The sequence below is a fragment of the Lynx canadensis genome, chromosome B2 (assembly GCF_007474595.2).
Source record: "Lynx canadensis isolate LIC74 chromosome B2, mLynCan4.pri.v2, whole genome shotgun sequence".
Lineage (NCBI taxonomy): Eukaryota > Metazoa > Chordata > Mammalia > Carnivora > Felidae > Lynx > Lynx canadensis.
The window spans coordinates 84,923,538-84,930,684 of record NC_044307.1 but is presented as its reverse complement, the minus strand read 5'-3'; the positions used below and the strand labels follow the sequence as shown (position 1 = coordinate 84,930,684).

Sequence of the window (7,147 nt, the reverse complement as noted above, 5' to 3'; positions counted from 1 at the left end):
TAGCCATCACATCATCCAATTCTATAAAAAATAATCACTTCCAAAGTGGCATAAAATAAACTAAGATCCCGGGTACAGTATGAAAGCACTGAATGAAGTAACATTCAGTGTAGAACAGAAAGGGCAAATGTGCAAATCATCAAGTACAATGTATTTTTGGTTAAAGCTTTCATTATGTCAAGACTTTAAATATATGATTGGTCTGCGAATAGTAGTTCTTCTTTCCTCCCTGGCTGCTTGAAGCTCGGCTGCGATCATGAACAACAGAGTAACCGCCCGGACCAGGATGTTCATGCCAGTTGACTACTTCAGCAGAAACAAATGGTCCTTGATGCTCTTCACCTTAGAAAGGCAACAGTACCTAAGACAGAAATTCAGGAAGAAATAGCCAAAATGTACAAGACCACACTGAATGTCTTCTTTGTATATGGATTCAAAACCTATTTTGACGGTGGCAAAACAATGGGCTTTGCTATGATTTACGATTCCTTGGATTAAGAAAAGAAAAAATGAACCCAAACATAGGTCTGTATGAGAAGACATGGTCTGTATGAGAAGAAAACGACCTCAAGAAAACAGCAAAAGGAATACAAGAACAGAATGAAGAAAGTCAGAGGGACTGCCCAAGCCAATGTTGGTGCCAGCAAAAAAACAGAGTAAAGATTCTGCAGTGACTTTGTCTCTGGTGATTGTGCAGATTTTTCATGAGTGGATTAATAAACTAAGAACTTTTATGTGGAAAAAAAGAGATTTTAAGTATATTTTAAAATGCACTCTAATAATTCCTATTGTAAGATTTCTGAGGTTTTATTATTGCCATGCATGATTTTTGGATTTGAATCCAAATATCCACCTAACGTGATTAAATATAGCATAGGATCCAGTTTAATGTAGACAATTATGCAAAGGTAGAATTCAAAGGACAGTAATTTTTATTTAGTTCCTAATTCTTTTTATTATAACTATATCATATATATTTATATATATATTTATACATTGTATAAATATTTATATATTGTATATAAATCTCACATAGTGCTATTTTATAAAGGAAAGACTGGGTTGATTAAGATGCTTACGCAAGGTCAAATACTAATAAATGGCTTAGTAATGTCTTTCTGATTCCTGAATCCTATCTACCCTATATACAATATTTACATAAATACATGTGCATAAGTGTGTATACATATACACACACATACATGTATATTTCCTCCAAAATTGTCCAGTCAATAGCTGTCAGTGTAAAACCATGCTGGTTCATCTAATCAACCCACCTTGGTTTTGGCTTAGGAAACTGAAGGTCAAAGAGATTGTGTGAGTGGACCAAAGTCAATGAATGAATTGTTCTGAGAACCAGAATCTAAGACATGTCTCTTGATCTTTCTCGAGGGCACTTTCCATTATATCATGCTGTTTCTATATCTTTACCATAATTTTTTGCCTATTCAACGTAAAATTTTTTCGTGTGTTTTTACTGAGGCGTAAAAATACAAAGCGTTTACCATTTGGTAGCATTAATAACGACTCTTATGGTTTAGTGGTTCTCAATCTTAGTTGTGCTCAAAAATCATTCACTGTAATGTAATTATTCTAATACACATGGTTAAGCATCACCCTTGAGGTTTCTGAATTAGTTGGTTTAGATCGAGGCTCTGGAATCTGTATTTTAATAAAGTGCTACAAATATTGCCAAAAACACAATAACGACAGCAATAATCATACCTAACACATAATCATATAATAAAGCTTCCAAATAAAGTGTCCACCATTGTCAAAACCCTTTCAACATATTAACTCATTTATTCCTCAGAACAGTCTCATCGTTCAGGTACGATAATTCATGCAATATCAGATGAGGAAACTGAGACAGTTTAGGTGTCTGTCACCAAGTCACACTGCCAGAGAGTGAAGAAGCTAAAATTAACCATCACTGTTATGGAGCTCTGGATCTTAAATGGTTTTATGTTCTTTCTCAATCTCACTGCATCTTTTCATGAGGAGAGGGGGAAAAACATTTTAGATAGATGGAATCTTAACACTACATTTATTCACATATTAATGAAAAAAAAAAACTTCTGAGAAATTAAATGTATTTTTTTCTAGTCATACAACTAGAGAGAGACCTGATGCTACTCCCAATTGAGCATTCTTTCTCCCGAAACATTACCTTTCTGTCGTAGCAATTTTGCTCTCCTCTGATTATATTTAGTGTAAGGACGGTATTATTCATAATTATTAGTTGAAAGCAACAGAAGCAATTTTTAGTTCCACAAGGCCAAAGAGTTGATCAAAAGTACACTGGGAAGCTCACAGAATTGCTAGAAAGGTGGCTCAATGCTCAAGTTCCAGGACCAATGGCCCCAAAACATTCCTTGAACTGGCCTGGGGCAGCTTGTAGCAGCTGCCAAGAACTCCACCTGACTGCAACCAAAACTCCACCAGCGCTGATTATCAGTTGTGGGAGCAGAAGTTAGAACTGTAACCACTAGCATTGCTAGAAATCCAATGTTAATTAAATGAACTCTGCACGGAGTGTACTTACACCCAAGCGGACTACTGCCAAATGAAGCTTCACTTGGGCAAATACAATTGTTGGAATCTTGAATCATGATCCCATGTTGCGCTACAAAGGAAAGTGAGAATGTGCTTTTCCTGGCTTCTACACTGGGGAGGTGGGACTCCTAAAGCAAGCAAAACATGGCTAGTTTGTTTAAAAGTTATTGGAAAGCCAGAAAAATATGGAGAGTTTAGAAAGGGATTGCATGCAGACAGATATTTGAAATCTAAAATCTTAGAATATTAGCAAGATGAAGAATATGCAATTAGGAGCATCCCTTAAAATAATTTTAAATCATACAGTTCAATAAAAGACCAAGAGATTTGTTTTCCAGTTTTGCATCTTGGGTTGGAATGGTTTTGATAGTTTATGGTATATTGAAAAATTAAATGTGGGAGAAAGACCTAGATTTCAATACTACTTCCATTCATTGCTAATAGTCCTGGGTAAATTTTTGTTACTTTTCAAAAAGCCACGTCTCTATCAGGGAAATAAAAATAATAATTATTTCCCAGGGTTACATGAGGATTAAATGAAAAAGTGCAAGTAAAATTCTTGACACCTAACTCTTAGTCCACTTTCTCTATCTCCTTTGGAAAATGTTTGAAATATATTGGAAACACTTTAAAACCAATATCATTAACAAACACATATATGCCAATTACTGTGTTCATGACCTTCCAGATGGACTTGACTACTATGCCTTTTATGACCCACAGTATCAAAGAAAAGACCTTTTTCATAGCTCTTAAGTTGCCATTGTTCTTTCATTTTTAATGTCTCTATTACTCCGTTTTGCTAGATCCTATATACCTTGAAGGCAGGGAGAAACTGTGAGATGGAGACAGATGATTGCCTACCAAAACACACAGTTTTCCTTTTCTACTAATTAATAAAATCCTGGTGCTATTCATTGGGATAATGAGCCCCACTGAAAACCTATAATGTACAGAACCTTCTAAAGCTTTACTATACCACATGACTAAGTTCCGAGAAAAGTGTGCAACTGCTGGAAAACTATGTTAAAAGGACAGATTACTTTTATATTTTCTTTCTCCTTCTGTCTTCCTGCCCCTTGGGCCAAGTACATAATAGCTGAAGCTCCAGCAGCCATCTCGATCCAGGAGGTAACCTTGAGAATGAAGATCACATGAGGCAGGGAAGAGAAGGTGAATCAAGGAACATGATAATTTTGTATAGCAGCAGTATCAGCACTGCACGGCCTTGCTCTGGACTTCTTACATATGAGAGAATTAATATTTGTGTCTTTTTAAAATTTATGAATCAAATCTCCAAACTCAATACATAACTGATCCATACTGTGTCTCATTTAAATTTGTATTCCCAATACTTATCACAATGCCTGACACACAGTAAGTATTTAATAAAGGTTGGATTAATTAACTCATCTATGGCTTTAAGCCAAATAGAAATGTCTTTTGCTTTGTCTATTACCTCATTTGAATAGTTACAATAATAGAAAATTTTCCATCTTAAGAGAGAGAAAACAGAAGAGTCATCTGAAGATGAGAAAACTATGGCATATTTACTTACCTTTTCTAATTATAATTGTATTAAAATGAAAATGCAGTGAATTAGAACTAACTTGTCTATATCTGTTTATTTTTCTGTAGTTCTTTTTGAAAGCATGTGAGGTATTCTTTTTAGATAACTTTTTGCTAGTGTGCAATATACTAGAAAGCGATCTCAGAAGAGTTTGCTCAATCATGTATATTCACTCTTTGAGGTGGTAAATTTAGTTCCAGCATGATAAGTATTGTTTCAGAAAAGATCTGAAAGAAATATGAGCAGTAGATATAAAAACATAATATGAGTACATAAAATGTATGTACTTTTTCTAGTCTCTCTCTAAAAAAAAGTTTAAATTTGTCTTTTAAAAGATTCTCTTACATTATTGAGAAAAGGAAGGGAAGGGGATGGAGGAAAGGATATAGTTGGACAATTGATTTTAGACACAACAGAAAGACCTCTGATATAAAAGTAGGAATCTAGAATCTGACTGTCAGTGGAGGTCAATGTGTGGCTATATAGTAGGAACAAGGTGAAGGACTTATGATGTGATGTCTGTTTTCTATGGAGTTATATATCCAGCAGATCAAGTGTGTGTGTGTGTGTGTGTGTGTGTGTGTGTGTGTGTGTGTGTGTTGTTCAAATCTTACATATCTTTCCTGAAATTTTTCTCTACCTGACCTATCTTCCTGATAGAAGACTGCTAAATTCTCAGCCTATGATGATAGATACATAAATTTTCTTCATAGTCTGCCAATATTTGCTTTGTATATTTTGAAGCTGTTTTTGAAGTTCTGCCTTTTTTGGCACTATAAAGTAGAAATTTATCCTATATTTCATATATGACCCTGTCACAGACCTGCTGGTTTCACCTAATCTCCTCAGATCTCTGACTGTCTGAACCTTCCTGGGGTGAGGAGATACCTAGAGCACAACCATCTGATCATCATGCTTCTGTGGAGTACTCACGAGGTCAGCACCTATGTCTGACTGAACATGACGTATAGAAGCTATAACTATTCCCTACACTTTGGGATCACTTATTGTGCTTTCGTCTAATGTTTGGCTTCTGGAATCTTCCTTCATTATTAATATATATATATATATATATATATATACATATTATATATACACACACACACACACACACTGTATTTCTATATATGTATGCATACATGTATATATATACATACATTATACACATATGTGTATATATAAACATATGTGTACGTATACATGTGTGTGGTGTGTGTATAATGTTACTTTCTACGAGGACAGTTTTACCTGATAGAAAATGTGGATTATATGGCTTTAAAGAAAAATTATTTTTCTTACCCTTTCTAATTTTCTTATTTTGGCAATAGACACCTTATTTCTTTTTTAAAAAACTTTATTTATTTTTGAGAGGGATAAAGAGTACATGGGCACGGGAGAGGGGCAGAGAGAGAGAGAGAGGGAGAGGAAGAATCTTAAGCAGTCTCTACCCCCAACTTCCATGCTGGACTTAATCTCATGAACCACGAGATTATGACTTGAGCCGAAATCAAGAGTCGGGCACTGAACCAATTGTGCGACCCAGGCACCCCAAACATCTTATTTCAATAAACAGATATATAATGAAGCTATTTCTGGAGAGAGAAATTTAGAAAAAGGAATTATAAAATCATATCCAAAATAACAGCATCTCATTCCTGATATACTTTCAATTTGAAATAGTTATGTTTGGCTCAAGAAAATACTGTCCTTTCTTATACTATAACATAAAGGATTTTGGGTTGTGAAACATTGATTTGTGAATGCTTTGAGTTTTTCAGATTTGAATTTTAAAGTATTAATGTAGAAATAAAATATTTTAAAATCAAATGGTGGTATGGTTAGATATTCTTTTTTCTAATATTAAGTAAAAGTCTTATAATTTCATTGTTTCTTTATATATAAGTACATTGTAAGTAATCTATATTTTATGTTTAATAAATTAATTTGAGAATATTCTACAATAATTATTTAAATAAATGATAAATATAATTTAGTATAGGTAAATGAGGTCAGAGATTATGAAGAGAAAATTAATAACTTATGTGCAAATGATACTTCATAACATAGTTTATCTAGGGAATATCTTAGATTAGAAGTTTTCATTGCTCTAGAGGTCTGTAATAGCATTAAAATACATTTCTTGATTATAAAGTAATTACACTTTTTCAGCACCATGGAAACACTTTACTAAAAATGTAGAAATGAGAGGGAATTGAAATGCTTATAACATGTACCCAAGTACTTGAAATATCAAAAGGCAATCACTGACTCCAAATAATCAACTGAAAGAAAAAAACATAGAAAATTTATGAAGAATATAATAAGTAAATATAATTATTGGGATGATGGCTTTTATAAAATATTGTGTGAGAATACATATTTTATAATAATAAAAAGGTAATAAGTACTAAAACATTTCAAAGGCATGTTTCACTAATAAATGGGGACCAGGCATCTGCATGTTCCAAAGCAACTTGGTGATTCCCAAGTGAGCTAAAGTTGAGACTCATTGGTTTATAGTTTGGAGGGTATGCAGTGCTTTAAATCTTGAGTTTCAGACCTAGCATTTTATATTTGTATTAATTGGTAGCTATTAGAAGGTTTTAAACAGAGGACAGATGTCTACTTTAAAATGACCACTGTGTCTATAGTATGGATGGAAGATGCACAGAGGACATGGAGATAAGTAGACATAGGAATACCATTTTAAAAGCTATTGCAAACTCTTTCATAAAGAAGAATTTTAAATAATTCTCTAGATACTCTGCCCTCAAAGAGGTGGAGTTTAACTGACTATCCCTTAAGTATGGACTGTGCTTAGTGAGTTCCTAGATTAAAGTATAGGAAGTGGGGGGGGGGGGGGGGGGGGAATGAGTAAATTTACAGTAGAGATACTTGGCAAACACTACCTAAACCAGAAGATCAAAGTTAACATTGATAGTGATTAGTCATCTGGATAGTATGCACCCCTTTATATGATGTGGTGAGGATGGCATTTTACTCCTGTGGTTGCCCTCCCCA

General features: G+C 34.0%; 1 pseudogene; it reads left to right on the top strand.

Annotated features, from left to right (window-relative positions):
* The first annotated feature begins 256 nt into the window (after positions 1 to 256).
* On the top strand, positions 257 to 660 carry LOC115513372 (annotated as a pseudogene).
* Positions 661 to 7,147: the final 6,487 nt, after the last annotated feature.